The sequence below is a fragment of the Myotis lucifugus genome, unplaced genomic scaffold (assembly GCF_000147115.1).
Source record: "Myotis lucifugus unplaced genomic scaffold, Myoluc2.0 scaffold_250, whole genome shotgun sequence".
NCBI lineage: Eukaryota > Metazoa > Chordata > Mammalia > Chiroptera > Vespertilionidae > Myotis > Myotis lucifugus.
Window position 1 is genome coordinate 219,821 of NW_005871298.1, and position 27,479 is coordinate 247,299.

The following is a 27,479-nucleotide window of genomic DNA, read 5'->3' on the forward strand; positions in this document are numbered from 1 at the left end:
TATGTAGTCTCCCTTTGGATTCAATCATTGGCTCTAAACCTGGGTAAACAGAGTGGCCCCATTTTACATATAGCCTTCACGTGCTTCTTTATTGGGGAAGAAAAGTAGAATGGCTAATTAGACAGAGTTTTTGATCAGTTGGGTACCATGGTGTTTGATTCTTTTTCATTTTCTCATCTGACACTGTCCCAGCAACTGAGGGATTTAACTGTTCAAAAGTAACCAATTCTTCACACTATAGCTACTTAAAATCGAAGCAAGGGATCCAAATATCAAACGGATCCTTTACACTTTTTGACAATAAAAATAAGATAAGCTCTTTTGATTCTTCTACTAGTCATCAGGGCTTGGTCCAAAGTCCAACTCAGAGGAACATTTTCCTCTCTACCTATCAAGGTCTTGCATTTGGTATATGCCATTTTCTTTTCTCCTGTATGACACATTGGATACTGCCTCCTACCCTTGCTCTCTCCTTTTCATTATTCTTCAGGATAGACATTGATATCATTCATTTATCCCTTAGGACGAATGTACGTTACTGGGTTACCTCTCTCAGAGGCATTTGCATTTAAGCCTTAATCATTGTTATCCTCAATAAATAAATTTCAAGTCTCAGAAGAGAGAGTTATAGTGATGACTCAAGTGCTATATATTGCCTTTATTCCTTAAGTCATAACCTACTGAGTCTATTTTTTCCGTAAGTCATAACCTACAGAATCGATTTTAATAGAAGACAATGCCTAGAACATCCTCATTGCCCTTTCTCTATGGAGTAAGAGAGAACACTGTCTCGTTCATCATTCTCTCTCTATATATTGGATTAAATATTTTAGCTTGGATTGATCTTGGTTTTTAACATAAAAAACATATCATTTAAGAACAGGGGAAATTACATAGAGCACCTTTTTTTCCCCACAAATAAGATTTTAATTTCCCCAAATCACTAACTTAGAATGTAGAAGACTCACAAGTAAAACGTAAGGCTTTCAAAGTATCCCATCCTTTTCCCAAATCCCACCCTGGCACACTTGGTCTCTTTTGCCCCTCCCCCTCAAGTTTTACCGTCACTGCTTTCTTTGTATTGAGCTACATATTGGGTATGCTAACATATGCAAAATATCTAAATAGTCAGGACCCCAAATATATTTTATTAGCTACATTAGGTTATTTCAGGTGAAAGAGTTTCTTTGTTCCAATGATCAGAATAATTGAAGTGCAGGACATAGAATCTATCTGAGTTTATACCCAGTGCTAATGCTCAACCCATTTTCTTCCTCCTTTCTGAGTGATAAAAATTTTAAAAGAACAGGAAAAGCATTAAATGAATATATTTTTGCGGTCGTTTGAAGGTCTGTAATGAGAACAGGAAATACATAATTGAACACAGAGTAGTACAAGGTAAGTCAGCAGTTAATAAATTGAAACACACGTCGTGCAATGTAATAAACTGGAACACTTTCGTACGGGGTCAGGCGTGTTGCTTTGTAGCTGGCCTGTAATTCGCCTTCCCTGGGACGGAACCGTCCCCTGATTCTGCATGCTCATTGATCTACAGTCCTTTAATGAGGAAAAGGGTGACCAACAGGTGATCTGACGAAATGTGCTCCAGCATCTACAGGGCTAGAGATCAAATGGAGTTTGAGCATGCAGAATTAAGCTGCTTTCTTCTTGAGTTGATTATCAGACTGAGCTCAGTTTTCACCATGACATCTTACAGATACCTCCATGTTGCCCTTTGAATATTATTGCCTAGAGATAGAAACAGTAACATCACCCAGGAAATTTCCTTGCATCACTTAGTGAAGGGTAGACTGGGGTTCTTGTTCGATCTCTACCACAACTCATTACATGGAGAAAAAAAACAAACAAACAAACCCACCATATTTAATTGAAGGGCCTCAATTCAAAATAATCCCTCCAAATCCTCTTTGACTCCCCACCCATCATATTTCCGGGGAAGGGGGGTGCTTAAAGCATGAATGGGCTAAGGCAAGGGATGTTACCTTGGAACGTCTGAAAACAAAATCAAACCAAATCTCAGAAATTATAATGCAGTTGACCTATGGGTGTGAAAAAGTGTGGCAGGTGTCTAAAAACAAGCAAATTCTAATTAGCTGTGTTATTCTTTCTGGTGGTGTTTGAGGGACTCGGTTCCCAGCTGGGCTAGAACTAGGACTGTCAGGGAGACCTCAGAATGTTTTATAACATGACGAAGCTTTTGATCCTGTCTTTGAGGAAGACTCTCATACGCTGAGTTCTGCATTCCAGATATGCAGAACTCGTAGGAGCCTAGCAGTGATGCTGTTATTGGAGCCCGTTAAATTCTCGCAGTAAAGTCGCCTCTGGTGTCTTAATTCATGGCACACCTTTTCATGCCGGCAAATCTCCTGAAGGAGGATAACTCTGAATGGCTTTGAAGGTTTGCACTCACTCTAAATTGAATTGAATTATTCAACGGATTTCCTTGGAGCACCTACTATGCATTCAGCCTGTATTAAGCATTGTGGGGCCTTGAAATGGAAACCCCAGACAATGAGTCATGTGATAGAACAAAAATAAGGGGATAGCGCAGATAAGAGGAACAAGACTGTGAGCCACCGGATGGAAAAACAGGCCATTGAGGACAAAGAGAACCTGGTTTTTAAGACCCACCTTAATGATGAATTAAGATGCTACTGATTTTCCTAATTACATTAACATACCCGGAAAGTTGGAGACGGATATCAAGAAGACAAATTTGGAAAATCAATCCCCCACCCCAACCTGTTGTTCAAAGTGAAAAACAAAAAGATATATTGATAATTGTGAACTTACATATAAATTGGCTACTTCTTACTGATGTGAAATATCTACCTTCTTTAAAAGCTGCAGATTAGAAATTTGGTGTTCAGTAGCAACAAATTCGAAGACTTCCAGAATGTTGTATTGCTGTTACAACAAATATTCTTTCACAAGAAACCAGTGCTGAGTGCACAGCAATCATTATCTTCATTACAGGCCTTTTACCATTTGGAGATACTACCTATGTCAGCTTGACCTCACAGAGTGACCTTTCAGAGACTGCAGTTAAGACGAAGGAAACAAGGAAGACAAAAATACAGAAGCTGAACTAAGAACCAAAGCCACTTGACTCAATCAATTTCGTTAAATTTACTCTTAGTAAAGCCAGGATTGAGGTTTAAATCCAACTCCAATTACTCAGCTTTACCTATCTTTATAGATTCTATAGACCATCGTTCTTCCAACAGACCTGGCTATTCATCTTTAAGTGGTTATAGTCAGAAAGCAAAGGAACCATTCCCCCCGACACACAAGTACCATGCCCTGTGCATGTCATACTGGGGCTGGAGTCCGGGTGATCTCTTTCAGGAGCAATGACAATTGTGGTTATTTCTGAATGCACATTTTGGGATGCAACATTCTCCATAATTGTGGCTACCCCGGTATGCCAGTAATTCTATTGTTGTTTAATCATGCAGCTATTTATTCCTTTATTTCCTTTCTTTTCACCCTCAATAAGTTCTCCTGTGATAAGGTACCTGAAGCTGAAATCAAGCTACACATACATGATTCCACTCCAACCCACAGAATCAAAAAAGCGGGGTTGTGTTGATCAGATGGGCCCATTTAATTCTCGTATTGAATACGAGATTCTGTATTTCAAATGGAAAGCCATGTTTTATTTTCTTTCTTCTATCCTCTCTAATGTTTGGTTCTTCTCATTAGTCCATTCATTCAACCATTCGATTAATACTTATTGAGTGCCAGACACTGTGTTAGTCATGAGATACAACAGCGAGCCGGAGAGCAAATAAAATCCCTGTTTTAATGGAAGTTTCAGGCTAGTGAGGGAGACAGAGTTAATTAAGTGATCACACACAATTAAATCTAAACTCTCAACTGTGAGAAGTGCATCCAAGAAGTATGCAGTGTTCTAATCTGGGTAAGAGTGATTTCTCCTTAGCCATGTTTGAGGTCTCTTCATTTCTAAAAATCAGTCTTGTAACGCTCCCTCCTATTCAAAACAAATTGGTTCTTAGGTCGTTGGGAGTTTTCACAATAGCTTCCTATTTGCTCATTATTTTTCCAGCGATCGCAGGGGACCAGCGTGACTCGGAGGCACCTGGAAGGATGTGGGAGAAGGAACAGAGCGGAGCATCCCTTGGGAAGATGTATGATCTAGCAGCTCGCTCAGTTCAATTATTTACACACCCTGTAAGTTTTGTGCGATTCTTTTATTTCCTATCCGTAATTTCATTACCTGTGAAATGGGGATAATAATTACCATCCTCCTATTAGATATGCCGCGCTAATAAATTGTGAACTGGTAGAATATAAAATTAAAGTAGCATTATTATAATCATTTTTGTTCTAGTTATTATGGTGACAACAAGAAGAGCCGGAGTGAATACACATAAAAATCAACACGGTCTTTCCCCTTGATTCCTTGTTTCTTGCCAGAAAGCAGAAAAGCCGTAGGTAGGAGCTCTTCATTTTCACCCTGGCAGACCTGTCACAGAGGAAACTTTCTAGCTTATGATGCCCATAAATTTCCTACACCCCAAATTGGGACACGTGACCTGACAAAGGCTTTCCTACCCGCTGATGTATGACTTTACTTTTATGAAAATCTATAATAATTACAATGCTTTAAGATAGACTCGTAATGTTTCAATGCCATATGAAGGCATATAATAAAATAAAATGGTGTGGCTCTCAAAAATCGGAGGCATAGCGTGACTCTATCCTTGGCCCACCTTCATGAAAAATGGTTTCAGATTAGAATTTCTCCTGGTTCTGGTGGCTCCCGATGCAGAGTGAATAAATCTGTCCCCCCCCCCCCTCCCGGCTGCCTTCTGAGAGGATGATCATCCAGATTCTGACGCTATTTATTTACCTCTGCCACGATGTAGAGACAAACTCTGCCCCTCAGTTTCCCCCTGTCCTTTGCTGCTGATAAGACGCCCCCGTGGATTTATGTTGCGACCCAATAGCGGGATTTGTGAGTTGGGATCATGTTGCTGGCGCTCCACTGGATAAGACTCATTCATCACAGCCATGCCTGGTCTAATTTGCATTACATCGTGTGCTGCCTCTGTGGTTAAAACCTACGGTGGGCTGGTGGGAAGAGTGTCTCCCGGTTCTATCAGCAACACACAATTCTGCCCTGAAATCAGGAGAGCAGAACTGAATCCAGCCCAGCTACTGAAAGGATCTTCACCTCCAACCTAAACTTGCTGCCATGTCATTATCACCAGTAGAAGAAAGGCAGAATTGTGGTCATTTTTTTTTAATCTTTGTTGTTGAGAGTATTACAAATGTCCTCCTATATTCCCTCATTGCCTCCCTCTACCTGGTTCCTGCCCCATCCCCGGCCTTCACCACCCTATTGTCTGTGTCCATAGGTAATGCCTATCTATAATAATGAAAGCGTAATATGATAATTAGACCAGTTGTCCTTCTGGGTGACCTTCTGGAAAAAGACGGGGTGGGGTGCAAGGGAAGCCCAGGTCCCCGGTGCCAGAGGGAAGCCTGTGCTGGCAGCCGGGGGAAGGAAGACCTACTCTTGTACGAATTTCATGCATCGGGCCTCTAGTATGCATATAAGATCTTTGGTTAATCTCTTCCCACCGCCCCCCTTCCCTCTGAGATTTGTCAGTCTGCTTCATGTTTCCATGCCTCTGATTCTATTTTATTCATCAGTTTATTTTGCCCATTAGATTTCTTGTTTGTTTATTTTGATTTTTAGATTCAATTGTTGATAGATATGAATTTATTGCCATTTTATCATTCATATTTTTTTTTCTTCTTCTTCTTAACAAGGCTTCGTCAAAGGAGCCAGGAGGTGATGGGTCTCAGAGTACCAGGGGCCAAGGACCTCTAGGCAGTGCTTCTTCAAACTCATATTAGGTAAGTGGCTCTTGGAAATCTTAACATCAGAATCTTTATGACCTATAAATGATCAAATGACTTGAGCTAATGAGTCAGAAAGGGTCAAAGGCAGTCAGTAAGATGAGGGCTTTGGGCTGTGGAAAAGACTAAATGTCAATCTGGCGTCAGTCAGGTGGTGCCAGAGCAAAGTGTCCATGTTCCCAGGGACGACACTTTGCTGCTGTTCATCTGTGATTTAGTCAAACCAACCAAACATTAAGCCATTCCAAAGGCCATATGCGAAACAAATGATTTCTATGCCCCCATTACAACAGCTTAAAATGACATGCAAGTTCCTGGGGTCATAAATAATTTCTGGGTTTTATTTGCTTTTTTAAAAAAAGATATGTTTTTCTATTTTGAGCCCACAATCAGGGCATGTACCCTGACCTATGAACTCATGGCGCATGGGTCAAAGCTCAACCACTGTGCCACACTGGCTGGACTAATGGAAGTAGCACAGACAGAAGTCAATTTAACTTCATTATTAAACACTTTACATTTCCACTACGGAACTGGGACCTAGCGTGAACCTCCCTGGACATCAGTTGAACCATCCCCCTGTGTCAGGGTTTTTGCTCTCTTCATGATGCGTTCATGATAGATTACCACCCTGGAGTCCCGGCGCTGTTCTGCTGGGAAGGCTGCTTCCCACCACCGCCCACTTCTAAACTCAGACTCCACTGAGCCTCTCATGCAGCAATTAATCACGCCCAGCCCCGTGGCATCTCCTAGCTTGTGGTCTTTGCTGTTGGACAGTATTGAATTGTTTAGCTTTTTTCATGCCCTCTCTCCAAATCTCGATGATAAATTGAGGAAAGGGATCCTATGCGGTATGTATTAGAAAGGCACAATGTAATGGGAAAAGTTTTGGAGATGACATCTACTTGCAAGATAGATTTGGGCAACTCTTTTTAAACGCCCATGATCTACTTTTATGGCTTTCCGTCATCCCCTGCTTGCTGAGAGAGAACTTTGGATGCGATTCATACATGACCACTGTGCTACTTGATGATCAACTTTGTCCAGATCCCTTGTCACCTAATCCAGTCCAATTAAATGAGGTTGGGGTGAGTCTGAGTGTAATCCAGGAGGGCTGCATCAGGGAATGGACTTCTGGAGGGCAAGGCCAAATAGGAAAGGCTATTTCTAAAAAATGATCAACAGCCATCCAGGTCCAAGGAGAGCAAGTGAAGGAATAGGTGGAAGGACCAGGAATGACATCCTGAAGTCTGAGCAGCATGGAAAGTAACCCTTAGATAGACAGGAAGGTTGGCAGCCAAGAGATCCAGGAAAAATAGAGTGAAAGTGACAGCGGAGAGTAGAGCAGGTGCAGCAAACTGCTCAGAATTCAATTCATGAACTCTGGGCTTGTGGTAGACGTGTCTTTTACCTCACTTGCAACAGCAGCCAGCACAGTGGCTGGGTGATATATATTGCCTTCAAAAAATTCTACTGACCAATGCTGTGGTTTCTTTCAATCCCTTGCTAATTTGCCCAACCCTGATTAAGCTATAACTGGGAGCTGTTTAGAGAAGAATGCTGAGGAGGAGAGAGAGGGAGAATACTGTGCTCGTCACTGGCCCTGGTCTGCAATAAACCCTGTCAGCTGGTTGTCCTGCAGACTAGTACTCAGAACTTTGTGGGAACCCTGGGCCAGGGGTTTGAGTGGATTGACGCAATTCCATTCTCTCACCATCAAACACAGCATGGTGATCACAGTGAAGCTGGGTTTATGGAATCGCAGCAAGACTACTTTGGGGAATACCTGTAATAGAAGGGCGTTTCATGCAGTAGCATTTTGCTCAATGATTATCAAAGGAAGGAAGAGAGGGGGGAATAGTCAATATTATGCATATCCTTTGCAGGACAATGAATCTCTGCACTTTCTCTTCCAGAAGACTAATTGCCATTTTCTTCTTATTTTCTGCCATTCAACTGCTCACCTTGCTCAGCTGGCTGAATAGTCTAGTGCAGAGTGTGCTAAGGAAGTTTGTCTTGGCCCTTCAGCATGTATTGGCCCTTCAGCATGTACTAGGGTTTATGTATTTAGATTCATTCTCTCTCTCTCTCTCTCTCTCTCTTTCTCTCTCTCTCCCTCTCTCTCCCCCTACTTCCCCCATGGTTTAAGCTGGATGTGGTAGAGCTGTCACTGACCTGCCGTCTGCCTTTTAGCAAAACTTTGCAAGAATTGTGTTTGCAGAAATCCCAGGAAATCTCCTGTTTCTCCATCCATGGGAGTAAAGATGGTATGGTACAGCTTGTGCCCTAGCCAGTTTGGCTCAGTGGATAGAGCATCCACCCGTGGACAGAAGGGTCCCGTGTTCAATTCTGGTCAAGGGCACGTACCTCTTTGCAGGCTCCTCCCCGGCCCCGGGCCCTCCCTGGTCAGGGCACGTGCAGGAGGCAACCAATCGATATGTTTCTCTCGCATTGATGTTTCTCTCTGTCTTCCACTCAATCTAAAAAAAATCAATGGAAAAATATCCTTGGGTGAGGATAAAAATTTTTTTAAAAGATGGAACACCTTGTGCTTTTACAGGTGCTCTGAGCACAGATTTGTTTTCATCTACCTTTTGGGCGAAGTCCAGTAGTAGCCAACGCCTCTCTAACACAGTTTCTCCAGTGGGCTCAGTAGAGCTGCAAACTGAGCTGAGATACATAAATGGCCCCCGAAGTGTGGCCGGAAATGGCAATTGCCTCGGTCACTCTAACTGGCTGGTGCTCAGAGCAAAGTTGCTAATGGAGACAGTTTCACGGCTGCGCTTTCCCTTCCGCGGCAGAGACGGATGCCGCGGTGCCACTTGAGATCTCATCCTTCTTCAGGGACGTGAGGTCGGTTGCTTTCAAGATAAAAGGTGCTTCTAGTTACAAATCACTTTCACATGCATCACACAAGGATCCTTTGTATCCTTACCATGAGTCACAGGAAAGCAGTTATTCCAAATCCCATGGTGTAGATAGGTAAACTGAGGCCACCCGATGGCGCTCTACCCAAGAAACATGCAGGGATCTGGGTGTCGAGCTGAGAGCTTCAGAGCTGGGCCGCCACCACCAGCTTCTTGACCCCATGGGGTCTGATGCTTTTACGTCAGCACCTATGTGCTGTCCCAAATATACATGTTCGATTTTATAATGCAGACGGGTCACCAGGCTAGACTCTGAAAGCAAGAGAAAACCAGTCGGCTGGTGTATGCCATCTTCCTTCTCTCTAAGAACCCCCTCGGCTGGCTTTTAGGATAGCACAGAGAAAGAATGGGCCCAATAATCACTGTTATTTATTTCTCAAACCTCCCTCAAATAAACAACAAAACACACAAACAAATAATAACTTTCCGTCTCTATATGGCAGGAAGTCTCTATGTATAAAAAATCTATTCCCCAAAGACAACTAGCATATAGTATTTCCTAACAGAAGACTGTGATGGGGGGAAAAAAACAGAACTGCGTCCGATGTCGCATAAGATACAGGCTTTTAAAAAGATGAATGCATCGAAAAGCAAATGTATCGACACTATCCATAACCCTGACATTTTGACAAATACCTCAGTGTCCGCCTGTGGGATCAAATTGATTATCTCTGTGAGTTTCCTTCAAAGCCAGTCACCTCTGTGGCACCTTCCACTTGCTTCTGTAAAACCCTAGGGCGTGATGCCAGCGTGCGGTTTGTATCCCTGAATGCTTTGCCACGTTGCTCCATTATTCGCATCTCCCTGACAAGAGCAGTTCAAGGAATGCAGTGGGAGCTGTCTTGAGGGTGAGGTAAATACGGTTAATTGCCCCGTTTTGTTGGGGGAATGAAGCCTTGTTAGAGGGAACTCAAGACAATCCCTTTCCTTGCTCGGAATTTCCACTGAGAGTCTGCAGGGAAGTTGCCCTGTCTGGTTGGGTTTACCTCTGCCCTATGAGAAGCAGCTGCAGACAGAGGAAAACAATTCATTGGGATCAACACGGCTGCTCATTGTACGGACTTGAGCATGGAAAATGCCTAGCCAGTGTCAGTGGTGGTGTTCTGAGGGGAGAAGGATGGAGGGGACAGGAAATACTTCAATTCTGGTAGAACCCTTTAAAGATAGAGCCACTGGAATTAATCCACCTTAACTTGAACAAAGATATATAAAGACATGTCTTCATTCACTCACTCATTCATCAAATGCTTATTGAAATCATTTATTTCTTTTTGATCCTCAGACGAGGATATTTTTCCATTGATTTTTAGAAAGAGTGAAAGGGAGGGGGAGAGAAGAGAGAGAAACATCAATCTCAGAGAGATTCATGGATTGGTTGCTTCCCACAGGAGCCCCGACCAGGGCCAGAGATCAAGCCTGCAACTGCGGTACACGCCCTTCACTGGAATCAAACCCAGGGCCCTTCCGTCTGCGGGCTGACGCTCTATCCACTGAGCCAAACTGACGAGGGTGCTTGTGGAAATCTTACTGGGTCTCGTGCCATGTGCTAAGCACTGAGGATGCTAAGGATGGTTACTCAGATTAAGAGAAGTTGGCCTAAGGCCTGTTCTAAAGGATCTTCCTTTTTCTAGTCCTTGGCAGGGAGAACAGGAGTTGAGACTAGAAACTTGCTCTCAATATTTTTTTCTCAGAAAACAATCAATTGAAAGGTGGGAGACATTTCAGGGAGGAGATGAGGAAAACAGGTTGATGCAGAGACCTGGAGAAAGGTGCCTGATCCGTCCCACAAATCCAAGTTGTTATCGTTTCTGGCATCACTACAGTGACTTCTAAAGTGATCTCTATTCGAGGCTCATCTCAAAATGCCTTCAATTCAGCTACACCTTCAGCAGGAGCATCGTGGGATCTGATAACTTCTCCACTGATGCCCCTGCCTTCCAATTCTCCCTGTATGAACCCATTGTCTGCACGACCAACAGAGTAACCATACCATTGCACAACTGTCTTTGTGATACTCCACACGGAGGTCTTTAACCAAAGGAATGTGATCAACCAGTCTGTCTACTCTCACAGGCTCTTCACAGAGCTTTGCACCTGGTTGTCCTACATCCCCTAAGAGTAACTGGACTCCTGACAGGTCCCTAAGTCCCTCTGGCTTTCCTGTCTCTCAGGCTTGCTTGCATTGTTTCCTTCCTCTGGAATAGTCCTTGAAATGTCCTTGCTTTCTTTCCTCTAACCATTCAAGCATATCTCAGTACCTCCTCTTTGGGGCCTTTTGGTACCTATTCCATGAATTGGGATATCCCCTTCACTGCCAGGCCTCGCCGCTTAAGCCATTCGGAAGGCACCTGGCTCATTTTCCCTGGAAGCTCCCCGGCCTCTTGTTTACCCTGACACTCAGTGAGACCTCAGGGGGTGGTGATGGCGTCTTCTCTGCCAAACTCAGCACAGTGCCCGGCACATTATCATACTGTTTTTAAAGAAGTAAAAAAGTTAGTTGATGATACAAAGAAACAAGTAAAATGGGTTTTAAAGTAAATGCAGTTGTCAAAACTTGCCGTACATGAACACTTCCTGGAAATGACAATTTTGAAACAGAGTGAGGCTGGTATATCAGGGCTCCTTCCTATCTATCTATCTATCTACACACACACACACACACACACACACACACACACACACAAAATAGTTTATTGATTTTGAGAGCAAGAGAAAGGGAGAGGAGAGAGAGAAACGTTGATGTGAGAGCGCAACATCTATTAGCTGCCTTTTGCATACCACCTACCAGAGATCGAGGCTGCAACCCAGGCATGTGCCACAACCTGGGCATATGCCCTGATCAGGAATCAAACTGGCAGCTCTCTGGACCTGGGACAATCAGCTGAACCACACCAGCCAGGGCCAGGGCTCCTTTCTCCGGGTGCACCCTTGTTGTCAAGTATGTTGGCCCCCTCCTTGTTGGGCCGGCTTCAGCAATCTCTCTCTAGAACTTTGAAACTGCTTACCACCATTTCAACAGCTTTCGCTCTCCATATTCTCATGTGCTCTTGCTATTTGTGTGTTTGTTTTCAAACAGCTTAAATAAATATATGACAGGCAAAAGGCTGCTTCCTTACAGTGTAACCCAATATACCTATTGATTGGACTATTACATTCCTATTTAAATATTCCTCAGATCCAGTTGTCCAGACTTTGCATCAACAAGGAGTCTCTGATCTAATCACCTAGGGCCTGGCCAGCTGCGGCTGGCCCAGCATTCTCAGGACGTGCTTTGCTGAACACAGTCCTTGACAACGAGGTGGGGAAGGGCCTCTCACCAAAATGAGTACACAGCACCCCTGGCAATGATAACATGGATTCAGCGTCCCTGGGAAAAATAGAAATGATGTGCCAGCCAAAAGGTAAACCAAGGTAAAGCTCCCATGCACCTGGAGAGATTGCCTCTCTCTGTTATTTATTTTTTCCTTTTGCAAGAGATGCGAGTATTTTATGCTTCCACCTGCTGCAGAGACAACCTCCCCTTCCCGTTCATAATTGAGGAAGTGCCCTGTCAGGGGCTGAGACCTTCCCTGGAATCTTCCTTTCTGCATTTGCTGACATTTAGGAGCCAAAACCCATTACCTTAAAATTGGCCAAATAAGGTCTCTCCAGTTAATTTTGCCCGTAAAACAATTTTCCTACTCAAGCACACTGAACACTGAACTCCATCTCTCATAACAGAGAGGCCATTAATTCTCTGCTACTGCTCGTCATTCTTATTAACTATTCGCAGGCTTTTTGCTGGAGGCAAAATGTATCTATTAGAGCCAGCAAATAAGGATTGCTAACACGCTGAGGCCAGCACCCTCACTCAGGCACTCAGCTCAGCAAAGCCAGCGACATTGGACTCCGCCAGCGGGGCCCTGTGCTGAGCCTCTGTGCTGTCCAGAGCCTGAGAGGGAAGGTGGGGGGCAGGCTGTTCATGCAGCAGAGTCCTTATTCAGATTTGCTTATTCAAAGCCCTCTGTCTTGCATATGTAGTGTAAACAGGAGTTTTCCAATAGTAAAAACTGATCACTTAGATTTGTCTTTATTTTTTTAAATTAATTTTAGAGAGAAAGGGAGAGGGAGAGAGATAGAAACATCAATGATGAGAGAGAATCATTGCTTGGCTGCCTCCCACATGCCCAACACTGGGGATCATGCCCACAGCCTGGGCATGTGCCCTGACCAGGAATCAAACTGTGACCTCCTGGTTCATAGGTCGACTCTCAACCACTGAGCCATGCCGGTTGGGGTGTCTTTATTATTTTTTTTTATATAATTAAAAAAGAAGAAAAGAATTCTCTGAGGGGAGGGTGAGAAAAGGGAGGGGGCATGGTGATTTCACTCTAGGTTCCCTGTGAAATATGGTGAGGTGGAAGAGAAAGTAATGAACATTTCCTGAACAATTAGCTTACCTCTCACAATTGGCTTTTCAAAAGCAACTTTATTGAAGGATATTTTACATGTCATAAAATCTACCCATTTCCTATGTAAAATGCAATAATTTTTACTAACTTTACCAAGTGCAATTATCTCAACAAATTAGTTTTAGAACACTTCCATTTCCCCCAATAAGATACCCCCCTCATTTATAGCTAATTATAATCTACTCACTTCCCCTAGCCCCTGAGAACCACTAATTTATGTTCTATATCTTTAAATTTGCTTTTGGTGGCATTTCATATAAAGAAACCATACACTGTGCGGTGTCCTGTGTCTGCCTTCTTTCATGTAGCATCATGTTTGAGGGTCATTCATGCGACAACTTGTCAGTAGTTCCTTTCTTTTTGTTGCTGAGTAGTATTCTGTGTAGAATACACCACATTTCATCTATCCATTCACTAGTTGATGAACATTTAGTTATTTCCAGTTTGCGATTATTATAAATAATGCTACTGTGAATACACAAGAGCAGGTCTATTTGTGGACATATGTTTCCAATTCTTTTTTTAATTTATCTTTATTTTTGAAAGTATTACAATGTCCCTTTCCCGCCCAGTTCTTTGAACATATACCTCGAAGTAGAATGGCTGGGTCATATGGTGTTTTTGTTTAACCTTTTGAGACACTCCCAAACTGTTTCTTCCAAAGTGGCTGCAACATGTTACATGTTACATGTTACACCAACAAGGTATGAGGGTTCCCATTGCTCCGTATCCTCACCAGCATTTCTTATTGTGTTTTTATTTATTTTAGCCACTGTAGTGGGTGAAATATGGTATTTTGTTGTGGCTTTACTTTGCCTTTTCCTAACAAGTAATGTGTTGAGCAACTTTTCTATGTATTCGTTGGCCCTTCACATCCTCTTTGGAACAATATCTTCATATTCTTTACCCATTTTCTGATTGGGTTGTTTGTCTTTCACTAATTGATTGGAAGTAGTCTCTGTAAATTCTGGATGCTAGTACTTTATCAGATTTGTGCTTTGCAAATGTTTCTCCCAATCTGTTGCTTGTATTTTTAAAAAATATATTTTGAAGTCCAAAAGTTTTGAATTTTGATGAGGCCTAATTTATCATTTTTGTGTGTGTCCTACCTAGAAAATCTTTGTCTAACATGAGAGCTCAAAGATTTTCTGTATGTTTGCGTACAAAAGTTGTTTTAGTCGTTACAGTTAAGTCCATGATGATGCTGAGTTAATTTTTGTGTAAGGTGAGAGGAGAAAGTCTAAGTTCATCTTTTTGCCTATGGATATGCAACTTTCCCAGCACCTTTGGATGAAAAGGCTATATTTTCACCTATGAATTAATCGCCTTAGCACACCTGTAAAACAATTGATTAACTATCAATGTAAGGGTTTATTTATGTAGTCTCCTTCCTATTTATAATTAGCTTGGGATTTAAGTAATACTATCCATTTTCCAGATGAGGAAACTGAGGCTGGTCAGTGGTAGAACAGGCTCCCAGAGTTAGGTCTTTCTTTCTCTAATTTCATGCTCTTTTTAAAAAATAACTCCACAATGTAGAAAAATATTTTAAAATTTCATAAAACTGATAAAGGGATCAGGAATCTCCTGTTCTTTCTTTCTTTCTTTTTTCTTTTTTAAAAATAGTTGACAGTCTCCTATTTTCTCCCTTTTTGCCACCCTCCACCCTACTCCTGCCCCATCCCAGGCCTTCTCATGCTACTGCCTGTGTTCATAGGTTATGCATATATGCATATATGTTCTTTGGTTAATCTCTTCCCCATGGTCCCCCACTAAGGTCTGTTATTCTGTTCCATGCATCCATACCTCTAGACTTATTTTGTTTGTCAGTTTATCTTGTTTTTTTTTAGATTCCACTTATAAATGAGATCATGGGATATTTGTCTTTCTCTAAAAGGCGCTTAGCATAATAGAACCCAGGTTCTTTCGTTATTAATGGCTTTATTTTTTAAAGCATGTCCATTATCATTCATTATTAGGAAAGATAATTTATTTGCACAAACCTCCTCTCTTTTATTTTAGCCATTGGTAATTTAATGTAAGAAATAGATGCTTCATTTGTTCATTCATTTATTCATATGACAAATCTTTATTGAGTTTCTGCAATGTAGGGGGGCCCACTGTTCTATTAACAACAGGTATTTATAATAAACCTTTCATGTTCTTCTCAGGACAAACCTCCTGTCAACTGCTACTCCCCATATTCTGACAGCTGACATTTCAATCACATGTTCCCAACTACTTACTCCCATCCCTCTACCCAAGCAGGGCGAGACCCAGAAGTCACAAAGCCTCTGGTCTGAAGCTCAAGAACTGTAAGAAAGCTCCGGGCCTGAGGCAAAAACCTGTCTCACATAGCACACTCTGTCCCGACCTGTTATTTCACATCTGTTCCCTTGTGTCTTGGCTCCTTTCTTTTAGTCCTGAGAATTCCTCGTTCCTGAATATTTCCTTTATCAGTCGATGACCTGCTCTGCTCCACTTTCGTTTTTGAATTTTTGATGTCTACGTGGCCTGTGTCTGCCCTTGTCTAATGATCTATGTGCCGTCCTCTCCTTGTGACCTGCATCCCTATCTCAACCTCTGTAGTGTGGGTGCGTTTCCACGAAGAATGAGTTATCTGATTCTAGATGGTCAGTTCGGCCTTGGCCATCTGAAACTTGGCTCTCACCTGGAACTGGCTTGTCTCTGAGTCTGTAGGATCTTTCTTCTGTTTTCATTGATATGACCCTGTTCCAAATGTTACAGAGCAGGGATTCTTAAGGGGGTGGGTTCTGGGCTGAGACTGTCTGGGTTAAAACTTTGGATAAATCCAGGCTAGATCCCCAGGGTGGAGCATGCAGGAGGCAGCCAATGGATGATGTTCCTTTCTCATTGATGTTTCTTTCTCTCTATTCCCGTCCCTCCTTCTCTCTCTAAAAATCAATAAAAATCATTTTAAAATTATATTTTTGTCAGATCTACAAAAAATATTTTTTTTGGTATGCTGCAGAAGTTTAGTAAGTAGTTTATATGTGCCATGGGATGAAAAAGGTTGAAAATGCTGACGTAGGTCATTGTAAACACCCAGAAACTCTCATCAGGCTCCTGAACAGCTGACAATTGTCTGCCTTTTGCTAGGTATTTGCAAGTAGGGAAAGGCCAAACTCTGAGAATATTTATTTCCAGATATAGAGATAGTATTCCATGCATCCTATGAAGCAGCCGTAGTTTAAGAAAAGGTAGGACTAAAATAAGACAAATGGAAGAAGAGCGTAGAGCTCTTTTGGTCTTCTATTTGTCTTCATAGAGCAAGTCATAGATCTTTAGGTTAAAAAAATCAAACACATGGCAGAGACAAAGAAAAAAACACAATGTTGGCACCAGCACATGTGAAGATTGGCTTCTTCTCCTTTTGGGTACCCAGATGGTGGCACGTGAAATTGTCACCTAGTATGGAGTCCATAGATGGACTTCATGGGAGTGTCTCCATGCATTTAATATATCTGTCACCTTTGTTTATTGCGATTTATACACTTAACTAATTTGACCTGACATAATCAGGACATGGCCAAGAGAAACAAGATGACATCTGTTAAATATTTCATTTAATAAGAAAGTACTGGATGCAATCGCTGGTTCCTTTTTATTAGGGAAGGAGACATGGACTAACCACCATTAGTCACAGACTTAGCATGAATTTATAATAAAATTCTCCAAGACGTGCAATATCTACACTTGAACTAATGGGAATTGATTTAGAATCGTATTCATTTTTAACGAGTTGTAATAAACTTTCTTTTTTCATTGCATCTAGTCATACATTAGCCCTTTCAATGCCATGCAACCTCAGAGAAACACACACGTTATAATGATGATGGTGTGCATTCAGCCAAATATGTTTGGCCTTTCCCACAGACTCCTGAATATGATATGGTCCACTTCAATATGGGGGATTTCTCAGTAGCTTGTCTCCATTCCCTCCGATAAATAAACCCAAAGGTTTGGAAATCAACTGATTTCAAGTGCCCTTGTTTGCTGAAAAAATTAAGGATTTTTAAAAATTAAGGGACCTATCTTGTCCTTATAATGCTGTGGTTTCAATGAGCTTAAAATGCAATTCTCTTAATGGCTTTTCTATATTCAGTTTAATTCCCAGAGACCCAAAGGAGGTTTGCAAGAAAACCAGAGAAAATTCGCTCACTTCTCACTTTGAATTGCTTTAAAGGGTCTGCCTGAAAGTATAGTGTGAGCTCCTTCCTCATTGAGATTGTCTGTGGCATTATTCAGCCTCATTTACATTAGATCATTTGTTCCTAATCAATAAAATATGATCTACCACCAGAGGATAAAAAGGCTGAGATGCCTAGAAGCTTAAATAGCTCTTTTTCCATTTAGGCATGACTTACTTGCATCTTGCCTCATAGAAGTAGTCCATATTGTACTAATCAAATATATATGGCCTAGAAGATGGTTATTAAACGTAAATTATTTGGAGGGACTCCCCTTAAACACTCTGAAAAGGATTCTGAAAGAGAATCATCCTTAAATGGAAAAATCCTTTAAGGATAACATGACATTTTGTGCAGAATCTTTATGAGACTGGTATGACCTACACACATCTCAAAATAATTCTGTGCGTTCAGTAGGTGGTGATTTCCTCCATTATTAATGTTCATGCCTCACCAACACCCACTGATGGACACAATCCCACAGATATTGCTAAACCACATCAGGGAGCCAAGGATGAAATACTGCTCACTTCACCTCTTGAGAAAATGAGCTCACCTGGTCCTCAAGGTCAACTGCCACTGACCTGAGTCCTTCTTCAAGGTCTTATCTGTAAGCGAGCAAAGACATTTTCCATCGGTGCAGGAGCTGCTTACAAGGATTTTCCCCCTATAATTCTAGTCGACAAATATAGACCTCAGCCATCTGTTGACTCCTTTACTCATTTACATGTGGCATAAGGAGAAGTGAGACTAACTAGGGATTGAAGCCCCACAGAGCTCCACAACTTTAATCTTCCTCATCCCTGGAGCCAACGAATATGGCTTCTATGCTTGGCGAGACCAGAAGCTGTGCTTTCTCCCAACAGTCTCTCCTCCCCCTGCCAATTGCTGCCTTGCTGCCGTGGTCTTAGATTTTAGTACCTCCACTGATTCTAATTTAGAATGCTCATCAGTCCCTCCTGGGGCTCTGGAGGGATACAAGGAGGTGAGGCACAAAGAAAACAAGAATATGTCCTGAGTTCCAGAAGACCCAAAGGATGACTTATTCTCTCATTCCGTGAAGTTTGTTGAGCATGTGTACACTATCACTTCTGTGAGCTTGAGGAAACCAAAGTTTTTAAGTGACATAATTTTCTTCTAAGGAGCTTATCATTGAGGAAAGGATATAGATACCAGAAAGAAAATAAGTCTGCCTCTGTCTTGAGGTGTGGATGAATTTATGGTGGAAGCACAGGAAGAGAAACACCAACATTTCTCTGGGGGGGCGGGCAGCAGGGAAGACTTCATAGAGGAAAGAGAGTTTGGCTGGGACCTGAGGGATGGATGTGTTCAGGGCACAGTAGGCAGGGGGGCAGCAGGATCAAAGACACAGGGCATGGTGTGGAAGGGAAATGAGAGGATACTCTAGGGCAGTGGTCGGCAAACTGCGGCTCTCGAGCCACATGCGGCTCTTTGGCCCCTTGAGTGTGGCTCTCCCACAAAATACCATGTGTGGGCACGCACATACAGTGCGATTGAAACTTCGTGGCCCATGCGCAGAAGGCAGAAGTCGGTATTTTGTGGAAGAGCCACACTCAAGGGGCCAAAGAGCCGCATGTGGCGACCCACAGGTTGAGAAACGCTGCACTAGGTTATACACATAGGTCATATCTCCCTTTTGGTGACCTGGTGGACATGTCACTAGTACCCTCCCTAAAGAGAAGGGGACAGGGAGTGCCAGGGCTGCTCCTCGATCTCGCTGAGCAGCTGTAGAATGGGCTGTGAGGTCACCAGCAATGAAGCAGGATCCCAGATAGAACCCAGCTTCCTTTCTACCTTCTCTTACTGCACCTGATTTCAGTCGCAAACAAGGCATCAGCCCCTGGCCTAGGCCATTCTGTCAGGCAGGAGAGATCTGTGGGTGTGATTCTGGAGAAGGCCTCAAACACCTGCCAAGGTCCGGTCGGTGGGTCCTAGTTTGAATGTTGTGCACTCACTCACTTCTTCACCAAACCAACTGTGCTCAGAAGCGTCTGCTCCATCCCTGGCTTGTGTCCAGGCACTTCTGTGAGCCTTGGAGCTGAAATGCTTTGCAAACCTTGTGAAGTTTATAAAGAGGCACGTCAGAGCGGTGATTGGGGGGGTTCTTATTCAATCAATGGACTGAGCATTGATTATAAAACAAACTTGGCTTTTGTTGAATGAAGGGAGTGATCCAGCAGGTGACACCCTGGCTGCTGCCATGGAGGCAGAAGAAGTAATAAAATAAGTTACAATAGCATTGCCTCCCAGGAAGCAGGATGGCATCAGTAGTACATGAATATCTCATTCCTTATCAGGCATTGCCACAGATTAAGTATCATTTACTGGGCACTAAATCCTCTTTGTTGGGTGAGCCATTAACTAGCAGATGTGTGACTCTGGGATGCCTGGGAAATAATTTCAGAAATTTCCTTCTGAAGGGGACTTATTCCTCGAGGAGTACCGAATACTTCTTGTCATCCTTGGGTAGGGTCTTCGCCCCACCAACTAAAACAACAACAACATGGCGTAGAAGGAGAGGATGCTGCTTACTTGACTAGGATTCGGTGTTTTTATTTTCTCTATTGTAACCTGCCTTTGGTTCACAGAGGTACCTTGTTTTCTCAAGCTATAAAACTAAGGAATACGTATGACATAGAGGACATGGTGTCAGTACGTGGGAGAAGCCACTGTGGTTGTTTTAAGTTTTATGAGGACTTGTGAGGCCAAGGCACGGCATCTCTGCGTCACTTCCCGAGACAAGGAGCAGTGCGTGAGTTTCGGGGAGAGCTGTGGATGCAATTCCTCAGCCCTTAGCAAGATGCTTCAAGTCCAGGAAGGCTTGGTTAGAATATCCATTTGCCATTAAGTGCCCTATTTCTAGTCCTACATTAGCCCTTTCAGTGCCATGCAACCTCAGAGAAACACATATATTATAACGATGATGGTGTTCATTCAGCCAAATGTGACTGAATGAACAATTTTGCATAAAGTAGTTGGAATTTGGGGATTTGGGGGATGTAATATGCAAATATATGCAAACTGAAAGCGATGTTTATAAAACATACTATGAAATGTTGCCTGCATTTCAGAGAAAAGGAAGTTATTTAGCCTAATCTCAGACAGGTTGGAGAGGCTGTGCTCCAAAGGTAACTATGATTTCTAAAGTGGAACGTGATGGGTTCCAGGGCGCACTTGGTTTTATGGTTACACCGTTGTTCCCCGATTAAGAATTCCTTGTTCTTGCCTGGCTGGCTTGGCTCAGTGGTTGAGCGTCGATCTGTGAACCAGGAGATCGTGGATTCGATTCCCAGTCAGGGCACATTCCTGGGTTGTGGGCTCAATCCCCAGTGTGGGGGTGTGCAGGAGGCAGCCAGTTAATGATCCTCTCCATTGCTGTTTCCATCTCTCTCTCTCACTCCCTTCCTCTCTGAAATCAATAAATATATATATATTTTTAAAAAGAATTCCCTGTTGTTGTTTTTTTCACCCAAGTGGTGGGAACCTTGGAGGACAGTGTGGTTTTATACTGGTATAGTAAGCAAAATGCATGTTTATGTGGGTGGATTAATTTATTCATTTATCTAATCCGATAGCAAATGGTTAGAGGGAGCTTGCTATGTGGTAGGTACTGTTCTCATGCACTGGAAATACAGCAGTGAATTCTGTATCAACTATATAGGGGAGGCCAGAATATAAAATAACAAGTCAAATATATAAGACAAAATGTAAGACAAAATGTAGGTAGAGAATAGAGCAAGGAAAGGGGTGTTGGGATGGCTATTTTTATTTTTTAAAATATATTAGGTTTTGATGACATAAAACAACACAAATATTACATGATGTGTCATCCTTATGTGTGTATCACAATGCTTCACTGTGAAAAACGTATAGTATGCCTCATCTAAATTCATATTCTTGAACAAAAATGATAGGCAGACATCAGGGTTTCACAGCATATGAATGTGAGCACAAGGAGGAAGGAGCATTTTTAAAAATCACTTTCTCTTAGGTAAGGAAGAGAGGCAGCATCCATCTCATCATTTCAAGCCACGGAGTCATTTGCCACTTGAATTGAGGGCTGTTAAAGGTTTTATAGAATTCATTAAATATGTATCGAGCCAGCTTAAGATGGAAACGGTTACAAAAACTGGCAACCATTCAAACAGCAAAAGGCTTCTGTTTATTATGGAGCTATACCTTCACTTGGTCCTCCGGTAGCCCATTCCCACTGGCCAATCTGGAGGCATCTATACAGGGCGAGGTGATTGCTGCAACTGCTCAGGTGGCTGTTCTGAGAACCAAGAAAAACCCATTGTGATTGCAGCCAGGTGTCTCCTCTCCCAGAAGGCGTGGTGTTCAGTGGGTCTCTGCATTCACCGAAGTGCCAACACCCTCTGACTGCCTGAAGGTGGGGTTTGGGACCATTGAAACATAATGAGCATACATGTGCACACTCAATCACACACATAGATGCACGTGCCCACGAACACACTCATACACAGGACATGCACGTTCTTTCCTGTGCACTCTTGCTGGCTTTGGAAGTCGGGAGGTGATAGAAAGGAAGAAGGGAGAGTTGGGAAGCAGATGATGGGATGGAAAAAACAAGGGGCTTACAGGGAAACAGAACTGGATGTATGTTCCACAGGTGCTGCTCTTTAGTCATGTGACCAGAGCCAACCCTAATCTTAGCCTCGTGACCCTATTGAGTCACACAGTTTTGAAAATAATACCTATATTTGTGCCTGGACCTAGTGTGTACACTTAGTGGTATTTCTGCTTTAATGTTTATATGTTTGTCTGATATTCAGAAACACCATGATCGAAAAGCCCTGTGCCTTGGGTTACTGCCCACCCACTCTAAAGAGAGTGAGTCTGATTTCCATTCTCTCTATAACATAACACTAGGTGTTGTCATGTACTTGATTATCACTTAAATTTAGCCTTGATTTCTAGAGTTCAATTTGTGACATGTTATGAAGGTAAATATATAAAAATCTATAGTTTATAGATCATATGAAATTGTGATTGTTATGAAATCCCAATTGTCTATGAGAGTTGGCTAAAGAACATAATAGGAACATTTTTCTTTTAAATATATTTTTATTGATTTCAGAGAGGAAGGGAGAGAGAGAAACATCAATGGTGAGAGAGAATCACCGACCGGCTGCCCCCCGCACGGCCCCCACCGGGAATCAAGCTCTCAACCTGAACATGTGCCCCTGGCCGGAATCAAACCCGAGACCCCCCAGTCCACAGGCCGACGCTCTATCCACTGAGCCAAACTGGCCAGGGCCATAATGGGAACATTTCTTCATCCGCTGACTCACTGTGGCCAACATAAACACAAGCACTTTGAGATAAATTTCATGCCATCATGTCTCTTGACCCAGTTATTCCTACACAGTTATTACATGGAAAATCAAACTCAGCAAGCATGCCAACCCCTCCCCACAGGCTTCCCAGGATAACGGGTGTGTGTTTAAGAGATGAGAAGATGCAGGCCTTGCCTGTGAGGAGATGGTGGACCGGTATGCTGTGTGTTCAAAGAGGAGAATGTTTAGACAGCATTTAGAAAGCATAGGGAGGCAGCTCAACCCGGAGATTAAGGGAAAGGTTCCAGAGAGAGATCCCTCTGCAGAATCTGAGAGTATCTAAGAGTTAACCTGGCAAAGAAAGATGGAGGTATAATGAGATCAAGGGAGTGGGATGAACAGAGGCAATGAGACCTGAAGCAGCATGGTGTGGAGGAGGTGTGCAACTCTTCAATAACATTGAAGATCAAGTGCAAGGCATGGAATGTCAGAAAATGATCAGAAAGTCTCCATAATAGGGCTTGGTTTGCTATACAAGGGTTTTAATTTGATATTGTCATTAGCATACAACTACAGAGTATTAATTTGAGTGGGGGGGATGGGCCAATTTGTGATTTAAGAGAACTAAGTGGAAGAAAATGGAAGAAACATATGAAGAGGAATAGGCCTGGATAAGGGAGACAAACCAAAATGAAGCTACATTTATTTTTGTAAGCTCCTTCCCTGTCCTAATTTATTTTTTTCTTGTGTCATTTTCCTCAGCTATCTATTGAACCTCCATCATTTAAAATGAGGGCCTCCTTAAATTCAATGTAACCATAGATGGTGAGGAGTCTAGAGTCAGGACATGCCCTGAGCTATTCTGAAATGGGGGTGGGGGTGGAGAATATACTTAACTTGAGCAATCATTGCAGGCTTTATGGAAGAGTCAACTGTTGAAGTTATGCAATCCAAACAGATGGAAAGAGCAACAAGAAAGAATGCACAGATCTAGGACTCAGAATGACAATCCAGGCTGTACTGTAAGTACATATGGTTGTAAGTCAGGATACTGCACCTCTCTGAGAATCTGTTGTGATGTTGTTCTAGTGGAGAGTTAGGTTAGATAACTGATAAAATGGCTCCCAATTGTGACTGGCCAATGTGGTTCTCTAAGGTGAAAGGAGTGGGGGGAGGGTGGTACTTACTGGGTGGGGAAGGAACTATGTCATACACTAGTGGTGTGTAGACCAGGGCAATAGAGCTGGATCTAAGAGAAAGTCATTCTGTGTATTTCTCCAGTCATTCTATGTATCACACCACTCTAAACCAGCTCTCTCTAAGCAAGGAGTCTAGTTACTTCCATTTGGTAAAAGGTTTCTGAAGCCTTTTTCCTGAATCTGATCCCTGAAAATAAGCTTCTGCAGTGAATGATGTCAGCTGAACTCTCTAGATGCAAATTACACTCCGCTGGTCACGTGGCTGCTATTTTTAGCCCTTACAGTATGCGATTTCTCTCAAGGATAACAGGACTATTCATAAACTATGCATAGGTCATGATGGTGCTTAATGGAGGAATAACCATTTGTTAACAGAGCATTAAATGTTTAATAGGTCATTAGCATAAAACCTTTGTTAAAAATTTGGGAATATTTTCCAATGTGCCTCATTCCACTAAACAGATGTTTCGGTGTTGAAATTACCAAGGTGCCTCGTCTTTGACCCTACCAAAGTCTAGGAGGTTTTTCACCTAACTCTTTGGAAATGTCAACCTTAATCACCGTATCAGGGTCAATTGAACAATCAGGTGTATCTCCTCGGGGTCCTTTGCATAAACATTTGGAGCAATTAGAGGCCGAATCGCTTTGTGACTAGAGGTGGAGGGGGGTGTTTCTCCTTGTTAAAGAGGGGCCTCCGATTATCCTAAAGCAGGGGTGGGCAAACTTTTTGACTCGAGGGCCACAATGGGTTCTTAAACTGGACCGGAGGGCCGGAACAAAAGCATGGATGGAGTGTTTGTGTGAACTAATATAAATTCAAAGTAAACATCGTTACATAAAAGGGTATGGTCTTTTTTTTTTTTTTAGTTTCATTCATTTCAAACGGCCGGATCAGGCCCACGGGCCGTAGTTTGCTCATGGCTGTCCTAAAGACTGCACTGGCTGGAGGAAGCCAGTGCCCAGGCTTATGTTTGCATCTGTGTTCAGAATTGCTGGCCAGGAAGGTTTACTTCTCCATATCTCAGCAGGGGAAACTGAAAGAGGGTGGATAGGACCAGGAGGCAAAATGAGAAACAAGTGGGTGGTGTTGCTGCCCAGAGCTGTGCAATCAAGCTGAGAGGAGCTGCAAGGAGTAGAAAGAGCCAAACACTCCCCAAGCCAGATCCTCCCTGTTCCCGGGGCCAGTTCCAGCGGGACCCACTCCGGTGCCAGGGAAAACAGAAACGGAGCTGTTCCGCAGACCAGAAGAGGAGGTCAGGTCAGTACAGGGCGCATTTGGGACCAGTTCAAAACTGCAGCATTTCCTCTTCCCAGGCCATTCCTTAATAGATCAGAGCTTGCTCCCTGTCTGCGGGAAGCAACTCAAAGTTTAGGGCGCTAGAGTGTGAAGATTAACTCCTGACTCTTGTAAGCACCCCAAGTCTGTGGGTAAGACCCCAGCCTCAAACTCTTCTGAGACCCAGGGAAATTCATTGCAATGCTTTCACCGGAGGATGGGATGAAATATTTATTATTACCGAAACTTCTATTTTGTTTGCACACAGAACTTGTGTCTCCGTTTTACAATTACTCCCAGAGGCTTTGGACAGAGAGTATTTCTGAAAGATCAATAATAATTACCACAGTAGAGAAGAAAACAGATAAGAAATTGGCATTGCCTTTTAAATTAGATTAACTAGTGAGAGTCATAGAGCATAGATATTAGGAATATTCAGTCTGGCAAGGACCTTAGGGGTTGGCTAAACTGACTCCTTTGTTTTTCAAATGAAGAAATTTACAGAGGTTAAATTACTTCCCCAAGGTAATAACTCTAGCTGGTGCCAAAGAGGCTCCTAGAAACCAAGTCTCCTAACCCAGGGGAGAAGTTTCATGATTAGTCTTATTTGTTATCAATAACAATCAGAATAATAGCAATTACATTTCCTCATCCAAACAGCTTGAGGTAATTCTGTATTTGGAATGAAAATGATGAATACAAACCTAAGTAAACAGAGGGTGATCATAGATTTTAAAGATATATTTTTATACTAAAAACGGTAAACTTTGAAGCTTTGGGGCTCACATTAACATTTTCTTAGGCTAACCAGAGATATGCTTTAATTAACGTCTTTGATATAATTATATACACACATATATTTACCAAACCTCAGCTGCTTGCATTCATCATATTGAAAAAGTCAAGCATATGCTATTGTATGGAGGCCTTTGGAAATTACATTATTCATGTTCCTGCTACCTTGTAATATTTTGTATCGGTTTGCATTTCTCTTTCTACTTCTCAAATGCAAAACAACCTCCTTTATGGTTATGATGAGTTACAAATCACAATATATTTATGTCAAAACGTGCAAAATTTAAGATGCAAAACCCTGTGAGTTAATAAACTTATTTATAACCCCAAAGATTGTAGAGACCTTTTCACATTTACTAAACTCGGTGTGTTTTAATTTGCCCATGTAGATCTGTTTCACAATACATTTCCAGGGTTTAATATTCATTAAAAAAAGTAAAGTGATTTCAACTACTTAATCACATTCTCGTTTAGATGACCTCTGTAGGTGTGAAGTTAATACCTTACTGAGATGAGTGGGTGAAGGAAGGGACAGTTCACGTTATTGATGTTCGCTGCAGAATTTCATTAAGGAATGATTTTTTTCTCTTGCTTTTTCTTTTCTACATCTTTTTCACATTCTCCCTCAGGAGAAAGTCGTGCAAGATCCAATTGAACCTGGTACTTGACTACTTTTGTACCTTAGTAATGTGAACAAAATGGAAATGATTGGAAAGAAGTTATCTTTTACCTTTCCCTGCAATCCATTAATCTGTAAAGGGCTGCTATTAATATCAAGAATAATAAGAATTGAGGTGAAACTAAGATTGATTGTATCTATTCTTATTTGCCATTCCTCCTAATCCATGTTATGTTATTCTAGTCATGTGTCGCATGATGTTTTGGTCAAAGAAAGACCACAAATATGACTGTGGTTCCATCTATAATAATAAAAGTGTAATATGCTAATTAGACTGGCCATCATTCCGGACGACCTTCTGGATGAAGCCACGGCTGCGAGGGAAGCCCAGGCCCTGGGTGCCAGAGGGAAGCTGGAGCCAGCATCTGGGGGAAGGAAGGCCTACTCTTGCACGAATTTCGTGCATCAGCCTTCTAGTCTGATTATAATGCAGTTGAGAATTTCCTATTACTTCCTTTTAAAATATTTTTATTGGTTGTAGAGAGGAAGGGCAAGATAAAAACATCAGTGATGAGAGAAAATCATTGATCGACTGCCTCCTACATGCCCCTACACTGGAGACTGAGCCCACAACCCAGGAGTATGCCCTTACTGGAATTGAACTGTGACCATGGTTCATAAGTCAGTGCTCAACCCCTGAGCCATGTCAGCTGGGCTCCTACTGCCTCTTGATGTCATAGCTGTCATAATGTCATAGCACAACATATCCC